The sequence below is a fragment of the Mustelus asterias genome, chromosome 22, assembly GCF_964213995.1.
Source record: "Mustelus asterias chromosome 22, sMusAst1.hap1.1, whole genome shotgun sequence".
NCBI classification, from domain to species: Eukaryota; Metazoa; Chordata; class Chondrichthyes; order Carcharhiniformes; family Triakidae; genus Mustelus; species Mustelus asterias.
In genome coordinates, this window is record NC_135822.1 from 68507867 (window position 1) to 68529199 (window position 21333).

The following is a 21333-nucleotide window of genomic DNA, read 5'->3' on the forward strand; positions in this document are numbered from 1 at the left end:
CAGGGTCATTTCTATTCCCTTTCTTAAACAGAGGAACAACATTCGCCATTCTCCAGTCCTCTGGCACCATCCCCCTGGACAGCGAGGACCCAAAGATCAAAGCCAAAGGCTCTGCAATCTCATCCCTTGCCTCCCACAGAATCCTAGGATACATTTCATCAGGCCCAGGGGACTTATCGACCTTCAGTTTATTCAAAACTGCCAAGACATCCTCCCTCCGAACATCTATTTCCTCCAGCCTATTAGCCTGTAACACCTTCTCTTCCTCAAAAACATGGCCCCTCATGCTGCACTATTTGAAGAGGAACAGTGAGTTTGGTGACCAGTTCAGCAATTCCCCTTCTACTCAAAGCAGATTACTTAAATTGGTATTCACCTCATTGTCATTTGCGATACTTAATTCCGGACAACATAGCAGTGACTGAGTAATTCATTGTATGTGAAGAAGCACTTTTCAGATGGTTTTGAGAAGACACCATAAAATGCAACATAAATGTGAACTTATGTTCCAAGACGCACTTGATCAACCTTTAATCTGAACTACACATCCACTTTGAGCCAGTGGAAGCAATATGAACCACTCCTCTGAATTGTGTCACCTGTTTTCTCCTCGCCTTGATTTGACCTTCACTGTGTGGCCAAATTCCCCTCCAACTCGAATTTCAAGTTTGCTGATGACACCACCGTAGTGGGTTGGATCTCAAAGAACGATGAAATAGAGTACAGGAAAGAGATAGGGAATCTGATGAACTAGTGTGACGACAATAATCTCTCCCTCAATGTTAACAAAACGAAGGAGATAGCCATCGACTTCAGGAAGTGCAGTGGACACATGCCCCAATCTACATCAATGGGGACAAAGTAGAAATAGTTGAGAGCTTCAAGTTTTTAGATGTCCAGATCACTAACAACTTGTCCGGGTCCCTCCATGACGATACTATAGTTAATAAAGCCCACCAATGCCTCTACTTTCTCAGAAGATTAAGGAAATTTGGCATGTCCGCTACAACTCTCACCAATTTATACTAAATGCACCATAGAAAGCATTCTTTCTGGTTGTATCACAGCTTGGTATGGCCCCTGCTCTGCCCAAGACCGCAAGAAACTACAAAGAGTTGTGAATGTAGCCCAATCCATCATGCAAACTAGCCTCCCATCCATTGACTCTGTCTACACTTCCAGCTGCCTCGGAAGACCTACTCTGCTGGTCTCCCTGACACTAAGGAGCAATTTTAGATGGCCAATCAACCTAACCCACACATCTCTGGATTGTGGGCGGAAACCAGAACACACGGAGGAAACCTACACAGACATGGGGAGAACATGCAGACTCCACACAGACAGTGACCCGAGGCCGGCAAAGCAGCCAGCATAATTAAGGACCCCACGCACCCCGGACATTCTCTCTTCCACCTTCTTCCGTTGGGAAAAAGATACAAAATCCGAGGACATGTATTAACCGACTCAAGAACAGTTTCTTCCCTGATGTTGTCAGACTTTTGAATGGACTTACCTCGCATTAAGTTGATCTTTCTCTACACCCTAGCTTTGACTGTAACACTACATTCTGCATCCTCTCCTTTCCTTCTCTATGAACGGTATGTTTTGTCTGCATAGCGCACAAGAAACAATACTTTCCACCGTATATTAATACATGTGACAATAATAAATCAAATCAAATCAAAAGAGCAAGCTGAGGCCAGGCATCAACAGTGAAAGGAACACAAGGCAAACCAGGCACCCCACTGACCCACTCCTCCAAACACTGTCTGCCCCACCTTTGACAGAGAATGTATTTCATGCACTGAACTCCTCAGTCACCCGAGAACTAATTTTTGATGTGGAAGTAAGTCACCCTTGACTCTGAGGGACTGCCTGAGAGGAAGAAGAAATGGATCGACCAAAATTAGATCAGTAAATTATGTGGCCAGTTGCACTGATTCTTAATTTTGTTCACCTAAAGTATTAAGTGTTGTGATGCAAAGTTGCGAAATGGAGTTTGGTTACAGATCATCCATAGTCCTATTAAATGGGCAGGCAGGCACAAGGGGTTCATGGTTTCCTCCTGTTCATAGAATTTCTACAGCGCAGAAGGAGGCCATTTGTCCCATCAAATCTGCACCAACCACAATCGCACCTAGGCCCTATCGCACTAACCCCATGTTTTCACCCTTGCTAATCCCCCTGACTCTAAGGGGCAAACAGAGCCAATAAACCTAACCCGCACATCTTTGGAGTGTGGGAGGAAACCAGAGCACCCGCAGGAAACCCACGCAGACACAGGGAGAACGTGCAAACTCCGCACAGACACTGATCCAAAACCAGAATTGAACCTGGGTCCCTGGCACTGTAAGGCAGCATGCTAACCCACTTTGCCACCGTGCTGCATCATTCCTATCATAGAGTCATAGGGTTTACAGCATGGAAACAGGCCCTTTGGCCCAACTTGTCCATACCACCCTTTTTTTTAAAAACCCCTAAACTCATCCCAATTGCCCGCATTTGGCCCATATCCCTCTATACCCATCATACCCATGTAACTATCTAAATGCTTTTTAAAAGATAAAATTGTACCCGCCTCTACTACTGCCTCTGGCAGCTCGTTCCAGACACTCACCACCCTCTGTGTGAAAAAACTGCCCCTCTGGACACTTTTGTATCTCTCCCCTCTCACCTTAAACCTATGCCCTCTACTTTTAGACTCCCCTATCTCTCCCGCTCTCTTGCCCCTGCAGGGAAGAGTAATCTGTGGCTGGTAGTGTACCAGTGATGGTGTATCCCTTTACAGACCCAGCTTGGTCCTTCTCCAGTGTCTCCTCTTGGATTTGTACTGATCTTGGAGCCGGTTTTCATGCGGATCCACTGTGGAATCGGCCGGTTCTGCTTCATCTTCTTAGCGAGGAATCGCTTCATCCTGAAGGTTTTGTGGGATGGCATGGTCGCATGTCCACTCCGGCAGGAGGGATTCGTTCCTCTGGTGGGGAGGAGGGATCGCCCGCAGAGTGGCGACAGAACCCCTCTGCCCCTTCCCTCCCCACCAATCGGCCGCAGACTGGCAGCGGAACCCCCCCCGACCAGAGGATGATCTGGGTCCCACCCGCCCCTGACCAGAGGATGACCTGGGTCCCACCACCGCACCCCCCCTCCCACTCCCCCCTCCCCTCCCCCCCCTCGACCAGAGGATGATCGTCAGAGAGCCGCTCTCTCCGCTTTCTGCTTTTTTTTCCTTTCGCGCCCGGGCGCGCTCTGTCAGATTTTCTTCGAACTGCACATGCGCAGTCCAGAGCTCCGATCGGTCCGCCAGCGCTAAGCCCCACCCACAGCATGAATCGGACCGGAGCCGGCAAAACGCATATGGGCGCGCTGGAAAGAGGATTCCAGGCGCGGATCTATTTGACGCCCAGATTCGGCACTTAGACTCAAAATGGTAAAATCAGGCCCAGTATTCCAAGTGTGGCCTTACCAATGTCTTTGACAACTTCAACAAGATGTCCCAACTCCTGTATTCAATGTTCTGACCGATGAAACCAAGCATGCCGAATGCCTTCTTCACCACTCTGTCCACCTGTGACTCCACTTTCAAGGAGCTATGAACATGTACCCCTAGATCTCTTTGTTCTGTAACTCTCCCCAATGCCCTACCATTAACTGAGTAAGTCCTGCCCTGGTTCAATCTACCAAAATGCATTACCTCGCATTTGTCTAAATTAAATTCCATCTGCCATTCGTCAGCCCACTGGCCCAATTGATCAAGATCCCGCTGCAATTGGAGATAACCTTCCTCACTGTCCACCATGCCACGTATCTTGGTGTGATCTGCAAACTTACTAACCATGCCCCCTATATTCTCATCCAAATCATTAATATAAATGACAAATAACAGTGGGCCCAGCACTGATCCCTGAGGCACACCGCTGGTCACAGCCCTCCAGTTTGAAAAACAACTCTCTACAACCACCCTCTGGCTTCTGTCAAGAAGCCAATTTTGTATCCATTGAGATACCTCACCCTGGATCCTGTGAGATTTAACTTTATGCAACAACCTACCATGCGGTACCTTGTCAAAGGCCTTGCTAAAGTCCATGTAGACAACATCAACTGCACTGCCCTCATCTACCTTCTTGGTTACCCCTTCAAAAAACTGAATCAAATTTGTGAGACATGATTTTCTACTCACAAAGCCATGCTGACTCCCTAATCAGTCCTTGCATCTCTAAATGCCTGTAGATCCTGTCTCTCAAAATACCTTCCAACAATTTACCCACCACAGATGTCCTCTATCCCTGTACTTACGCTTCAAACATTGGACATAACCATGCAAAGCTGTGTGAGGATGGATGTGGAGGCTTTGGAAAGAGTACAGAAGAGGTTTACCAGGATGTTGTCTGGTATGGAGGGTATTAGCTATGAGGAGATATTAAATAAACTGGGATTGTTCTCCCTGGAAAGACGGAGGCTGAGGCGGCGATCTAATAGAAGTTTATAAAATTATGAGGGGTATAGATAGGGTGAACAGTTGGAAGCTTTTTTCCAGGGCAGAAATGACAATTACAAGGGGGAACAAGTTCAAGACAAGGGGGGAAAGGTTCAGTGTAGATGTGCGGGGGAAGTTTTTTACACAGAAGGTGGTGGGGGCCTGGAATGCGCTGCCAAGTGAGGTGGCTGAGGCAGTTGGCGACATCTAAGACTTGTCTGGATAGACACATGAACAGATGGGGAACAGAGGGATATAAACGGTTGGTCTAGATAGGACAACATGATCGGTGCAGGCTTGGAGAGCCGAAGGGCCTGTTCCTGTGCTATACTGTTCTTTGTTTGTTGAATGTGCTGTGATGCATTTTTTGAACAGTTGCAGCAATTGCTTATGCGATACATAAACCACTGCTGAAACCATCCATTTAATAGTACGCATCAAGTTGGATTCATTGTGACACTATCAGGAGTAGTAGTCAAATACAACTCAAAACAGAGCTTTGCAACTAAGTGTGTATGTGACTATCTGTCAAACTAACAGGGAAAGAGTTGCCAAGCAACAAGGTGCTGCAGAAGATTAAAGTTTCTTCAATTTGAATGGGTTAACGAGAATAGCATTAATAATAATGTTTTTCTTAATACAGCCTGTTCCAGGAACATTTATTTTTCCTGTCTATGAATGCCCTATGATATGGGTTAAAGACAGGAAAATGGGGCTTTTGCCCCAGGTCAGGTAAGAATGGGTGATCAGGCTCAAGGGGCTGAATGGGCATTCTCTCTGCCCATCTACATTTGCAGGACAAGTAGGAGGTGAGTGAAGTGTGATGGGAGTGACTGAAGGTGAGGTGGAATGGGGAGGTTTGATTGGGGCAGGAAGGACGGTGAGGTGAAAAGGCTTCAGGAGGTGAGTTTCAGAACGAGGAGGAGGTAAGGTGCCCAAAATGATGCAGTCGCTGAGTGGGAGAACACGTTGCAGACTAAGGTCAGAAGAAGAGGTACGATTCTGGAAATTAGAGACTGGTCAATAATTCACGTTTGAGGTGGAGTGCAGTCATGGATGTGACAGTAAAGCAAACAAAATAAGGGGCGCACAGTGGGTAGCACAGTGGGTTAGCACTGCTGGGTTAGCACAGTGGGTTAGCACTGCTGCCTCACAGCGCCAGGGACCCAGGTTCGATTCCTGGCTCGGGCCACTGTCTGTGTGGAGTGTGCCTGTTCTCCCTGTGTCTGTGTGGGTTTCTTCAGGGTGCTCTGGTTTCCTCCCACGTTCTGAAAGACATGCTGGTTATGGTGCATTGACCCGAACAGGTGCCGGACTGTGGCGACTAGGGGAATTTCACAGTAACTTCATTGCAGTGTTAATATAAGCCTTACTTGTGACTAATAATTTAGCTTTAAGTATTTTAATTCTGTGGACTCTGAAATTGGGTGCCAGTGGAGGTCCACAAAGTTAAGGGGATAGGCAAATGGTATAGGACAGGATACAAGGGCAAATGTTCTGGCTGAATGAAGAAAGATGAAGCAAGGATGCCAGCAAGTGTTACAGAAAGGTAATTTTAAATAATAAGTTTAACCAGACATCCATGACCGTGTAATCTCAATAACTCTAACTTTTGTGCAAAATAAATCTCATCCCTTCTGGGAGATGAATGGTGAAATCACCAAAATCTTTCACAAGACATTTGTATAAATTTTGTTATGTAAAGTGATGTACTTTCCCTGGGTATAATAACGACCCTCATTGTATATAATTTCTGACTGATGGCATGGTGATTGCATCTAGGGTAATGATCTCTTAAAAGCAGTCAATAGTTGAACGTAGATAGGTCAAGATTATTTTGTTCGAAAGCGATCTGCACTGTGTAGCTGCAATTAATAAAACGGAATCATTCTCCATCTGTACTCAGGCAGGACAGCAATGGGTAAGTTACATTCCACTGTAGAATCACTGGGCTTCGAAAGTGGGCAAAAGTATTCAGGATTCCTGCTTCTCATATCCAAGCAGTCTCCTGGCCAACATTTCTTCTTCAACACCTAAAAAGCAACTATACGGGTCAACTACTTAATTGATGTTTGTGGTAGCTTGCTGTGCATGTTTTGGCTGCTGCCTTTCCTTCATTGCAACGTTGGACTGGATCTTCCTCACCCCCCACTGATGCCACAGCAGGTGTGCAGGCAACAGAGGCAGCTCACCATTGGCCACCGGTTGGATCTTCTGGTCCCAATGAAGTCAATGGCCTTTTGCCTTTTGGTGGGGTTGGAAGATCTTGCCAATGGGAAGGGCTGGAAGATTCTGGCCATTGACTTTGCTTCATCCTAGCCACTTCCAAAGCACTTTACTGGTTGGCAGGCCCTCTGGGACGGCCTATGCAAGGCACCATATTAAATAAAAATCCTTCTTTTCTTTCTGTGACACACGTGTGTACAATGGAAAATTATGGTTCTCATTTTGGAACCCCTTCGTGATCTCACTGAATTCGTTTCTTTTTTAATAATTTAATCGCTGATGGGTTGCGGGCATCTCTGGCAAAGCCAGCATCTGTTGCCCAACCCTAACTGATCTTGAGAATGTGGTGGTGAGCTGCCTGCTTCACCTGCTGCAGTCCATGTGTTGTTGGAACATCCATGGTGGTGTGAAGAAGGGACTTCCAGAATTCAGCCTTCTGCCAAACTCTGAGGACTGATGGTAATGCCTGTCCGCACCCTCAGGTAGATATGGAAAGATCTCACGGCACTATTTCAACACCTATCCTTCAATCAGCAACAATAAAACAGCTGATCATTTCTGTTTGTGGGAACTTGCAAACTGACTGCCTTGTTTCCTGCAACAGTGATGACAGTTTAAATGTTATTCATTGGCTGTGATGTGCTTTGGTCATTAAAGGCAGCACAGACAGGCATCTTTCTCTTTCTGAAATGCTCTATCTAACTCTGGGTGGCACAGTGGTTAGCACTGCTGCTTTACAGTGCTAGGGTCCTGGGTTCGATTCCTGGCTTGCTCACTGTCTGTGTGGAATTTGTACGTTCTCCCTGTGTCTGCGTGGGTTTCCTCCCACATTCTGAAAGATGTGCTGGTTAGGTGCATTGACCCGAAAAGGTGCTGGACTGTGGTGACTGGGGGAATTTAACAGTAGCTTCATTGCAGTGTTAATGTAAGCCTTATTTGTAACTAATAAATAATTAAACTTCTTGTTGCCTCTTTATCCACCATGAAAAGCTTCCACTAAACCTTCTCCTCAATGTGCTGCATGCAACAAGGTCATCATATTTTTTCTTTAAAAAAACGCGTTCAATTTCATGATGTAAAGAGCAGAGTGGAAATAGGCTCCCTGCCCCAATCCATGAATGGATCAGGCATTGTGATACAGTACGCCCTTAGTCCTTAAACATTCAACACTTAGGTCGACTTTCAGCAGCCAGGTTGCAAAGTCCAGCTCCCGATCCTGGTGGCAGAATCATATTTTCGCTGGGCTGTTGGAATAAAGCAGCTGGGCGGGGATTCTCCCAGCCTGCTGCACTGCTTGAGTACCGCAGTGGGCCAGAAGATAACAGTTGGGGGGCTTTTAGTGGGATTTGCACCCAGTGTCCGGCTGGTCGCGAGTCTCCCTCGCACTTTTTGTTCAGAGTAATCACTGATGGGATACAGGGAAATCAGCACAGAGCTGATTAGCATTTGAATCTGAATTTTGGTATGATTAGTAGGCCCGGGACGGTAGTCTCCAGGCCTGCTAGCGTCCCCCCCACAACCCCCCCCCCCCCCCCACATCTGCCTGGTGAGGTTCTCCACTGACGGGGAACAGGCGTTCTCATTCGCAGGTGAGGACAGAGGCCATTAAGGCCCCCCAGCTGGTCAGGGGGTAAAGAGGAGTGCCCCTTGGACAGTGTCAGTATGGGAATGCCAGTCTGGCACCGCCCACAGAGCACACTGGCACTGCCCACCGGACACCTTGGCACCAGGCAATGCCAAGGGGGCAGGGCCAGAGGGGGGCAGGGCATACTGGGGTGGTAGGGAGAAACCCACTGCTACTCTGCACTGGGATCGGTGGGAGAGGAGGACGCTTCGATTGGTCAATGGCGGTGGGTGGGTGGGGGGGGGGGGAGTGGGTGGTTGGGGCTAGCCACCGAGGGGGTGGAGGTGGGGGGGAATAGATCGGTGATGACCGGGGGGGGGCGGGGGGGGGGGGGGGAGTCCGGTATGCCAGCTATTGGTGGTGGGGTGGTTGGGAAAGTCAGCGATTGGGGGAATGTCAGGAGGCCAGCGATTGAGCGGGGAAGACCAGCAATCAGGTTGGGTTTCTGGGGATAAACCCAACCAGGAATTTGGGAGGCCAGTCATCAGGAGGCTGGCGATTGGGGAGGGTGGAGCGGTGCTCATGTTCTCCCCACTGACAGATCAGCACACAGGGCCGCTCAGCACTATGCCTCCGGCCCCTCGGGCAGCATGAGCAACATGCTGCCCAAGAAGCAAACAGCGGGCGGGAAATTCTCCCAATTTTCCCGCCCGCTGGGCACTTAATTTTACTTTGGGAGAATCCCAGCCCTGGTTTTGTAATTTAAATGCCGTGAGGCAGTGCGCAATGTCACTCTCCTGCAATCCAAATAGTGGAAATGTAAAAACACTTCCTACCATTCGGTGAGCTGCCGACACTCAAGCCAGATGAAATATACATAGGCAAATTCAATAACTACCCCCCTTATTACGTGCCCTAAATTCAATTCTGGTGAAGTCGATGGAACTCAAAGTTAGCTGGACCATTGCAGTAGGCAATGAATTTAAAATAGCTGGTTTAATGTCATTGCCCGTGTCCACTTTAACTTCCCCAACTTCGGTGTCAAAAGGCTTAGATGTGAAGAATGATAATTTGAGTGAGGTACTAATGCACACTGTCAGTTACTTTGGAACCATTTTCCAGCAAGAATCTCTATCTTATGAACTCCTATGGCAGGAAATTTGGAATGAGGAGCATTCCAGCCATGATCGAATGGCGGAGCAGATTCGACAGGCCGAATGGCCTAATTCTGCATCTGTACCTCATGAACTCTTGTGATAAGAATCTGTGACTGAAAGAGAGGGGAGAGGGCTCAAGGAGTGTTCCAAATGAATTGCACTGACTGATCTCCTCAGTTTCCCCTGAACTCCAGCAAAAGCACCCAGCAGACAATTTAACTCGGTGTACAGGGTTTCTTGACAGTCATTTCACTTGAAGAAACAGTCAATATTGCGCTAATTGCCCCTTCTCTTTGCAGAGGCTGTATGTCATAACAACATCAAAAGTACCCATCACATCTTATTCCCGGTGAGATTCCGACATTAAAATTGGAATTTAGTCGAGGCAACGATTGCGTGTGGAGGGGTGGGGGGAGGGATTGATCTCTCTTGGGTAACACACAGGGAATGTGATCATTCTTTCTTGTGTCGTGCGAGTGGGGCATGTTGTTAAATGTCAACTCTTTGATAAGCAGCTGGAAAAATAAAACTGAAGTCACGGAAGGCCTGTTTGTGTAACAGGCCTGTCTGCGCGACACAGGGCATCTCGCTCCTCTGTCAACTGCGCATAGATATTAAATGTCAATCAGCCTTTCCCTCTGCTAATGACAGTGAGAAAGCAAATGGGACCCAGGTTAACATGGAAAGATCGCCAACAGAGAGCAGCCCACAAAATCCTTCTTTGTACACCTGCCCTTCTTTGTGTTGTATTCGTGTAATTAATGTGGTGTAAGTTGTTAATAAAATGACAACTTGCATTTATGTAGCATCCTTAAGGTACTGAAAGATCCCAAGGTGCTTCATAGGAGCATAAACCGATGTAATTTGACACAGAACCGTACGAGCTACCAGGGCAGATGGGTTTTAAGGAGAGCTTTGAAGAAACTAACAGATTTGGAGGAGGAGAGATTTAGGGAGCTTAAAGCCCTGGCATCTGAAAGCATGGTCACCAGTAGTGGACCAATGAAAAATGAGGATGCTCAGGAGTCCAGACTTGGAGCAGGGTAGATTCCCCAGGGGGTAAAGGCGGTTACAGAGGTAGAAATGAGTGAGGCCACACAGGGGTTTGAAAACAGCATCACTGTTTTTTTCCGCCCCAGATTTTCCGTCCCGGTATAAGATGACTCATATTGGGAAGGGTGTGGGCGGCACAGTGGCATAGTGGTTAGCACTGCTGCCTCACAGCGCGCCAGGGACCTGGTTTCAATTCCAAGCTCGGGTGACTGTCTGTGTGGAGTTTGCATGTTCTCGTGTGGGTTTCCTCCAGGTGCTCCAGTTTCCTCTCACAGTCCAAAGATGTGCGGGTTAGGTTGATTGGCCATGCCAAATTGCCCCTTAGGGGATTAGCAACGGTAAATATGGGGGGGGCGGTTTACGGGGCTAGGGCTTGGGTGGGATTGTTGGTGGTGCAGACTCAATGGACCGAATGGTCTCCTTCTGCACTGTAGCGAGTCTATGATTCTATGACTATCATGCAACTAAATGTTTCGCAGATTTACAAATCCATGCCACTATATTGAAACTTGTCCTCTAACTCTGTGAGCCAGCAGCATGCTGGGACCAGTCCTCTTGCATCTGCTGCAGAATTCTCAAGAGACTTGACACAACCTGTCGGAATGTTTCCGCAAGTCGTGCAAGTGCTGCTGGCTGTAGACAGGTCCAGTATAACCTACTGGCATTGGGACTCTGAACTCACATTCTGAGTCAGGTTGATGGAGATGCATTTAACACAAAGTATTCTGACACTTATCCTGGTAGATCACAGCAAAGGGTTTACAAAGCAACATGCAGTTGCAGGGTATCTTTCACATCAAAGGACACTTCAGAACACTTTGCAAGAACACTGAGGCTGAGATGAGAAAGATTAAAGGGTTGAATGAAAATATGGTCATTTAGCAAGAACATGTAGCTACATGTATCTTGCACATCCTTTGTCTCAAAGCATTTCATGGCCAATGAATTGCTTTTGAAAGCTTGTTACTCTTGATGTATTCATTTATGGGATGTGGGCCAACATTTATTGCCCATCCCTAATTGCCCTTTAAATGGCTGTCTCGCTCAACCATTTCAGAGGGGTTGTTAAGAGTCAACCACATTTTGATTTGATTTGATTTATTATTGTCACATGTATTAACATACAGTGAAAAGTATTGTTTATTGCACACTATACCATTCGTAGAGAAGGAACCGAGAGAGTGCAGAATGTAGTGTTACAGTTACAGCTAGGGTGTATAGAGAAAGATCAACTTAATGCAAGGTAAGTCCATTCAAAAGTCTGACAGCAGCAGGGAAGAAGCTGTTCTTGAGTCGGTTGGTGACCTCAGACTTTTGTATCTTTTTCCCGAAGGAAGAAGGTGGAAGAGAGAATGTCTGGGGTGCGTGGGATCCTTAATTATGCTGGCTGCTTTGCCAAGGCAGCGGGAAGTATAGACAGAGTCAATGGATGGGAGACTGGTTTGCGTGATGGATTGGGCTACATTTACGACCTTTTGTAGTTCCTTGCGGTCTTGGTCAGAGCAGGAGCCATACCAAGCTGTGATACAACCAGGAAGAATGCTTTCTATGGTGCATCTGTAAATGTTGGTAAGAGTCATAGCTGACATGCCAAATTTCCTTAGTCTTCTGAGAAAGTAGAGGCGTTGGTGGGCTTTCTTAACTATAATGTCCACATTGCAGTGGGTCTGGAGTCACATGTAGGCCAAACCAGGCAAGGACAGATTGCCTTCCCGAAAGGAGATTAGTGAACCAAATGGGTTTTTACGACAATCGAGAATGGTTTCATGGTCACCGTTAGACTGTTAATTCCAGATTTTTATTACATTCAAATTTCACCATCTGTCCTGATGGAGTTCAAACCTAGGTTGCCAGAGCTGCGAATGCCACCACACACTCTCTTATAGAGCAGACCATCTGACCTCTGAATATGCGATTCAGATGCCTGAAGCACTCAGGTGACTATCTGTAATATGCATCGGAGGGAATTTGCTGCATGATCACAGTTTGTTGTACTCTTTACCACCTGGCTATGCAGAGAGGCAAGGCCATACCAGAGGGTGCCTGGAGGAGGAGGAACCCTCCCTGGATGATGAAGATGAGGTTGTGCAGGAAGCATAGGGGGATGCCGAGGGACAACCTGAGTATACTGATGCAGTTGAGGAGGGGACACATGGGAGGCTTATCTGTGATATCCTCATAGGTGTAAGGTCCCAAGAGCAGTAAAACTAAGTTGAATCATGAGGAAATATCTCCTTTCGCCTTCCAAGCCATTTTGCGACTTACGAGGAAATAGCCAAACCACCACTGAGAGGACAGGTCCTGTATCCACACACGGATCTTAAGACATCACAACTCAGTGGGATCAGATCTTAGCTGTGGACACTGGTGCCCTGCAAATGCACTCACTCTGTCAACTTAAAGTCCAGCGAGGAAGAACAATGATGTGAGTAGAGGCTAGACGTTTCCTTGGCCATATAAGGATGTAAACACTGTGCGAAGGATATACGGACCAGCATAGGACTCTCATCCTGATGTGTGCATCTATGTTTGGGACACTATAAATGAGGAAATCCAGATGTGCAGAGTCTCGCATATCTGATGTGCCCTCATCAGCCATTGTTATTCAGAAACATAGAAAACTACAGCACAAAACAGGCCCTTCGGCCCCACAAGTTGTGTCGAACATATCCCTACCTTTTAGGCCTACCTATAACCCTCCATCCTATTAAGTCCCATGTACTCATCCAGGAGTCTCTTAAAAGACCCTATTGAGTTTGCCTCCACCACCACTGACGGCAGCCAATTCCACTCGCTCACCACCCTCTGTGTGAAAAACTTCCCCCTAACATTTCCCCTGTACCTACCCCCCAGCACCTTAAACCTGTGTCCTCTCGTAGCAGCCATTTCCACCCTGGGAAAAAGCCTTTGAGAGTCCACCCAATCTATGCCTCTCAACATCTTATATACCTCTATTAGGTCTCCTCTCATCCTACGTCTCTCCAAGGAGAAAAGACCGAGCTCCCTCAGCCTATCCTCATAAGGCATGCCACTCAATCCAGGCAACATCCTTGTAAATCGCCTCTGCACCCTTTGAATCTTTTCCACATCCTTCCTGTAATGTGGCGACCAGAACTGAGCACAGTACTCCAAGTGGGGTCTGACGAGGACTAAGTGTTGAGAACTCACCCACCATAAACTTGCAACAAAGAATTGCATACATCTCCCAAACAAAAAGTAAAGTTTATTTATAAGTCACAAGTAGGCTTACATTAACACTGCAATTAAATCATCATAGAAACCCTACAGTGCAGAAGGAGGCCATTCGGCCCATCGAGTCTGCACCAACCACAATCCCACCCAGGCCCTACCCCCACATATTTTACCCGCTAATCCCTCTAACCTACGCATCCCAGGACTCTAAGGGGCAATTTTTTAACCTGGCCAATCAACCTAACCCATACATCTTTGGACTGTGGGAGGAAACCGGAGCACCCGGAGGAAACCCACGCAGACACGAGGAGAATGTGCAAACTCCACACAGACAGTGACCCAAGCCAGGAATTGAACCCGGGATCCTGGAGCTGTGAAGCAGCAGTGCTAACCACTGTGCTACCGTGCCACCCCAAATAAGTTACTGCGAAAATCCCTGAGTTGCCTCACTCCGGCGCCTGTTCAGGTACACCGAGGGAGAATTTAGCATGGCCAATCCACCGAACCAGCACATCTTTGGACTGTGGCAGGTAACCGGAGGATACGCAGACACAGGGAGAATGTGCAGCCCCCACACAGACAGTGACCGAAACCAGGAATTGAACCCGGGTCCCTCGCACTGTGAGGCAGCAGTGCTAACCATTGTGCCAGCGTGCTGCCCAAGACACAATACACCATAGACAATACACAAAGGTCCAGTAACAAGTTGCATTGAGGCCGAAATGTTAATCTTAAAAGGGGACATTGTGAGTGTGAAGAAGGCTGAACCTTGGAACAAGAGGACTGCAAAGCTCCAAATCAAAATGCTTTCATCTGACCATTACATTCATATAGTCCTGGAATGGTTTTCAGAAAGTGGAATCTATTCACAGTGATTAAGCACGCGTAACATCAGAACTTTTAACTTTTTTAATCCTACCACTGTGCCAAGGTACAGCCTTGCCATCCACAACAGGGGTGGGGGTAGCCTGCTGACTGTTACATCCAGCTGCCTATGATGACCTTGGCAGATGTGCCCTCATTGCTCGAGCCCAGAGGGCCTCCACCTCACAAGGGTGTCCTGCTCAAGGGCAGAAGTACACACAGTGGCTTGTGGGCCTGGAGATTGTGCGGGCACAGGCACAGGGGACTCTGAACAGTTGCACACCCTTGTAGTTGCCTGGGTGGAGGCCTCCGGGATATCGGGCCGATGTTCATCCTCTCTGTGGGTGACATAGGGCCCTGGCCTTACTCCCCATATGGGGATGGGGCACCTGATGGGAGGTCAAGGTGCCTCGTCCTCATATCACCTACACCAGAGTGTGTCGCCATGGAGTAAATAGCCGAGTGCCAATCCGGCAGGACCTGCAGGACCAAGGTCTCCATGGTGGTTGCCAGCCTTCCCACAGTGGTCTTGAGGTGCTTGCATGTCAGAGTGGGACAAGTGTGGTGGGGGTGGGAGAAGAGCCTGGGGGGGGGGGGGGGGGGGGGGTTGGTGAATATCTTGTGGTTTGGGGGGGTCAAGTTAGCATCTGTGTTTCCTGGCCGTTAGGGCAATAAATTTCAGCCTGAAGCCTTACTTCAGAGCGCTATCTGATGGCTTTGGTAGAGGCTCATGTCAGTAAAAGTTAGGTGAGGACGGTTGTTGCTCAGCCCTCTGATATTCACCTCTTGACACAACAGGGTCAAGTGCCAGAGCACCAGTCTAGCTGGTCGATTTTGGAAACAAGCACCAAAATTGGATTTATTTTCCATCGGGTAATAAAATGTTAATTCAACTGAACTGGAGGGTCTTCCCCTTCAGAGCTGAGCTGTGTAGCTGGATCTATCAGGTTATTTACGCTGAAAGCCAGTCACAACTCACCATGGTTATTGCATTACCAGACAGAGGGAGAGATAACATCAACCTGGTTGATGCTGGCTTTGTAAGAATCAATAATAACCTAATGGCAAAATAAAGTATCTCGTTAATGTTCAACAAATGAGCTGCCAGTTATTCACATCCACACATCTGTTACTTCATTGTGGTATGAACGTTCCAGTTATTTAAAAAGCTGATCGTAGCACAGGTCCTGTCACATAATCTAATATACTTCTGGGTTCTACGCTATAAAATCAGCAATGCCCTTTCTTCTAAATACAGTGCAGTTCTTTCATCTTTGAATTGCATTGGAAAACCTCCACATCAAAGAGATGAACCATCACAATGGTGAGGAAAAGTATTTAAATTGAACATTTTCACTCTGTTATGTACTTGCCAATGACAACAGATGCCTTCAGTGAATTACAGACTAGCAGTCCAATCTTGGGGATCACATGAGGAACAAGAATCGTTTTGTCCGTCCTCAGCAAAACGCCGAAGTGGTTAACTATCTTGACAGGATATCCATTCTCACCTCACAATCTTTTCATCTTTGGTCCAGATGCAAACATCTCAGAGGTCAGACATGTCACATGCCTCCTCGACCAATGGGATGCAAGTTTCCCCTGCCCGGTGGTTGTTGCAGTTCTCTGTTTTCTGCCGTCTCAATCTATTTCCTCATCACCAACACAAAATTGACAATACTCCAGCTCTACAACCATCCACGTTATCTATGCCCATACAATCTTAGCATTTTACACGAGGGAAGGTCTTCATTTCTTTTTTAAATCTGCCATCCCTTAGCCTAAAACTATGGCCTCTCATTCTAGAATGTTCAACAAAAGGAAACATCCACTCTGCGTCTACCCTGTCAATCCCCTTTAGCATCTTTTATACCTCAATTTGATCTCCATGCATTCTTCTAAACTCCAGTGAGTAAATGCCTAAACTGCTCAATCTCTCTTCATAAGACAAGTCTTTCATCCCTGCAATCAATCCAGTGCACCTTCTCTGAACCACCTCAAATGCATCTACATCCTGTCTCAAGTAAGGGGACCAAAACTGTGCACAGTACTCCAGATGCAATCTCACCGATGCCATACACAGTTGCAACACCATCATTTGCAGGTTCCCCTCCAAGCCACTCACCATCCTGACTTGGAAATATATCACCGATCCTTCGCAGTCGCAGGATCAGAATCCTGGAATTCCCTCCCGAATGGCATCTACCCACAGCACATGGACTTCAATAATTCAAGAAGGCAGCTCACCACCACCTTCTCAAGGGCGACTAGGGATAGGCAATGAATGCTGGCCCAGCCAGTGATGCCCCTGTCCCATGAATGAATTTTTAAAAAAAATCTCCATTTGTAAAAACAAGATGTAAAATTAAAATCCTGATTTTAATTGCTTCACCACTGGTGGTTATGAACAAAGAACAAAGAAAATTACAGCACAGGAACAGGCCCTTCAGCCCTCCAAGCCTGCACCGACCATGCTGCCTGACTTAACTAAAACCCCCTCCCTTCCAGGGACCATATCCCTCTATTCCCATCCTATTCATGTATTTGTCAAGATGCCCCTTAAAAATCACTATCGTATCTGCTTCCACTACCTCCCCCGGCAACAAGTTCCAGGCACCCACCACTCTCTGTGTAAAATATCTGCCTCGTACATCTCCTTTAAACCTTGCCCCTCGCACCTTAAACCTGTGCCCCCTAGTAATTGAATCTTCCACCCTGGGAAAAAGCTTCTGACTATCCACTCTGTCCATGCCCCTCATAATCTTGTAGACTTCTATCAGGTCACCCCTCAAACTCCGTCGTTCCAGTGAGAACAAACCAAGTTTCTCCAACCTCTCCTCATAGCGAATGTCCTCCATACCAGGCAACATCCTGGTAAATCATTTCTGTATCAACTCCAAAGCCTCCACACCCACCTGGTAGTGTGGCGACCAGAATTGAACACTATATTCCAAATGCGGCCTAACTAAGGTTCTATAAAGCTGTAACATGACTTGCCAATTTTTAAACTCAATACCCCAGTTGATGAAGGCAAGCATGCCGTATGCCTTCTTGACTACCTTCTCCACCTGCATTGTCACTTTCAGTGACCCGTGTATCTGTACATACAGGTCCCGTTGCCTACCAATACTCTGAAGGGTTCTGCCATTTACTGTACATTTCCTATTTGTATTAGACCTTCCAAAATGCATTATCTCACATTTGTCCGGATTAAACTCCATCTGCCACGTCCCCGCCCAAGTCTCCAACTGATCCATATCCTGCTGTATCCTCTGATGGTCCTCATCGCTATCCGCAAATCCACCTGCCTTTGTGTTGACCGCAAACTTACTAATCAAACCAGTTACATTTTCCTCCAAATCATTTATATATATTACAAACAGCAAAGGTCCCAGCACTGATCCCTGAGGAACGTCACTTGTCACAGCCCTCCATTCAGAAACACACCCTTTCACTGCTACCCTCTGTTTTCTTCGACCGAGCCAGTTTTGTATACACGGAGCCAGCTCACCTCTGATCCCATGCAACTTCACCTTCTGCACCAGTCTGCCATGAGGGACCTTGTCAAAGGCCTCACTGAAGTCCATGTAGACAACATCCACTGCCCTATCCTTATCAATCATCTTCGTCACTTCCTCGAAAAACTCGATCAAGTTAGTGAGGCACGATCTCCCCTTCACAAAACCATGTTGCCTCTCACTGATACGTCCACTTATTTCCAAGTGGGAATAAATCCTGTCTCGAAGAATTCTCTCTAATAATTTTGCTACCACTGATGTAAGGCTCACCAACCTGTAATTACCTGGATTATCCTTGCTACCCTTCTTAAACAAAGGAACAACATTGTTATGCACTCAGCTGCCCCAGCCCCAAACTCCAGAACTCCTTCACGAAACCTCTTTACCTTTCTACCTCTCTCTCCTTACTTCAGACACCCATTAAAAATCTGTCTTTTTGACCACCTGTCCGAATATCTCCTCCGGGGCTCAGTGTGAAATTTTGTTTGATAATTGCTCCTGTGAGGTAGTTTTCTACATTAAAGGTGCTTCATAAAATGCAAGCTGTTCTTGGCAGACTCACTGAGACAAAATTGGCAATCTCTTTCAGAGATGCGATGGTTTGGCTGGCGTTCAGTTGGAGGTGCTTTTTTAAAGGTTGGAGCTGGGGTTTGTTGTTGGCACTTGCAGACGGAACTCTTCTTTGCTTCTTGCTGTGTTGTATCCGACTCAAGAGTGCTTGCTATTCACACTGGGCCCTTAAAGACTAATATCCCAGTTTTGATACAGTGAGAAGCAATGGGAACCTTGGCTGATTGCTCCATGCCTGAAATGAGGGTTGCTGACTCTCACGAGCGCCATCCTCATTGCCAACCCAGTAGAGAGATTTTGGATAGAAATTTCCCAGCCCCCAGGTGACGGGTTGGAAGCAGGGGTACCAGAAAAGTAGTGGGGAGCCAGGTCAGGATGTCTATCCAATGACATTCCCATTGTAAGGAATTTCTCCAGGGGTGGGCTGGGAATAGGATTGGTTATTCGTTCCATAGATCTGGACAGCTAGTTACTTTTCTATCCTTTGATGGAATGTGGACTGGCAAAATCAGCATTTGTTGTTCAGTCCAAATTGGACTTGAATTGAGTGACTTACTGGACCATTTCAGACGGCACTTAATAGTCAACCACGTTGTTGTGGATCTGGAGTCAAATGTCGACTAGACCTGGTAAGGATGACAGATTTCCTTCCCTAAAGTGAACCAGACGGGTTGTCACAACAAAATCCTGATAATTTGATGGTCACCAGCACTGAGACTAGCTGTGTGGGGTTACAGGAATAGGGCCTCGGTGGGATTGACATCAGTGCAGGCTCGTACAACTCTCACCAACTTTTACAGATGCACCATAGAAAACATCCTTTCTGGTTGTATCACAGCTTGGTATGGCTCCTGCTCTGCCCAAGACCGCAAGGAACTACAAAGGGTCGTGAACGAAGCCCAGTCCATCACTCAAACCAGCCTCCCACCCATTGACACTGTCTACACTTCCGCTGCCTTAGAAAAGCAGCCAGCATAATCAAGGACCCCACGCACCCCGGATATTCTCTCTTCCACCTTCTTTCGTCAGGAGAAAGGTACAAAAGTCTGAGGACACGTACCAACCGGCTCAAGAACAGCTTCTTCCCTGCAACCATCAGACTTTTGAATGGACCTACCTCCCATTAAATTGATCTTTCTCTATACCCTGGCTATGATTGTAACACTACATTCTGCACTCTCTCCTTTCCTTCTTTTTGAACAGTATGCTTTGTCTGTATAGTGCGCAAGAAACAATACTTTTCACTGTGTACAGATACATGTGAAAATAATAAATCAAATCAAATTTTTTAAAATGGCCTCTTTCTGTACTGTAGGGATTCCATGGTTCTAGTTTTATATTCCAGATATTATTAATTGAAAACTGTTTAATGTTATTTGGGATCTTCCTCAGAAAATTATGCATTCAGATATATTCTTCAACAGCGATGCCACAAAATGGAGGCAACATCTTAACCTTTGAGAAGGTTGACAGAGCTGTCAATGTTCGTCTTCCTGTTAAACTTGTTTATTGATAGTTCTCCAGTCAGAGGTGTTCCACTATTCTAACCTGTTCAGTTGATACGGAATAAATTCACATGTCTCTGAGCTGAACTGTGTACGGCTTCTAAATTCTTTATGAAGGTAAATTATGCAGAGTTTTTCTTTTGCCTTTTTCAAACATTCGTATCAAATTACTTAAATGTGTGGTGAGGAATTAGGGAAGAAAAAGACATTTAAGCGAGGGAAAGGAAAAATATTAAGGGCAGCTTTAATTTAAAAACTAACAAACGTTAAACCTGCATTGTAACAGGAAAGTGTTGTGTGCTGCACAATTTGTTGGACAAAGATTTGGTTATTGAGGCTACATAAATAGCTCATTAGCTGGTCAAGCCTTTGACATTAGGCTCAATGAATTTCAATATACAAACGCTTAACAAGTCTGTTGGAAATTCCTCCATCTGCTAGTCCATTTATTTTAAATGGCTTAATTCCTTGGCTAAAAGAGTTTCCAGGGGAACGTTAATATGCAGTTTCAACCCATGCATTGTGATTGATGGGCTTTTTGTTATTTCTACAAATAAAATTAGCTTGGTCACGTTTGGTTGCAATAACCTAGCTCTTGGCCACTATCTTGCTGAGTAGCTATCAAAATCTACTGAACATACAGTTACTTATTCTGTCGCTTCCAAAAATATGGTTGATAATTTGACATTATTTTAACATTATGAGACAGGGATAATGCTGAAGGCTTACTGACCGTACTGCGTAAACAGTTCTCAGCTCAACAGATGAGCAAACTTCATTGAATCTCTACAGTGTAGAAGGAGGCCATTCAGCCCATCAATTCTGCACCGACTCTCCAAAAGAGCATCGTACCCAGACCCACACCCCCATCCCCACCTATCCCCGTAACACTGCGCATTTACCAGGACAAATCCACCTAACCTACACATCTCTGACTGTGAGAGGAAACCAGAGCACACAGAGGAAACCCACGCAGACACGGGGAGAACATGCAAACAGACAGTCACCCATGGCCGGAATTGAACCCGGGTCCCTGAGCGCTGTGAGGCAGCAGCGCTAACCACCATGCCGACCTTTGCTGATCTGTGTTGAGAGAGGGCTTGAGATGTTGGGACTAGGTGGGGGTTCTGAGCCCACGCTTGCTGACAGCGAGATCACTAGCGCAATCTTTCAGGCGGTCGCCACCACATTCACCATTCTATTAAGGGTG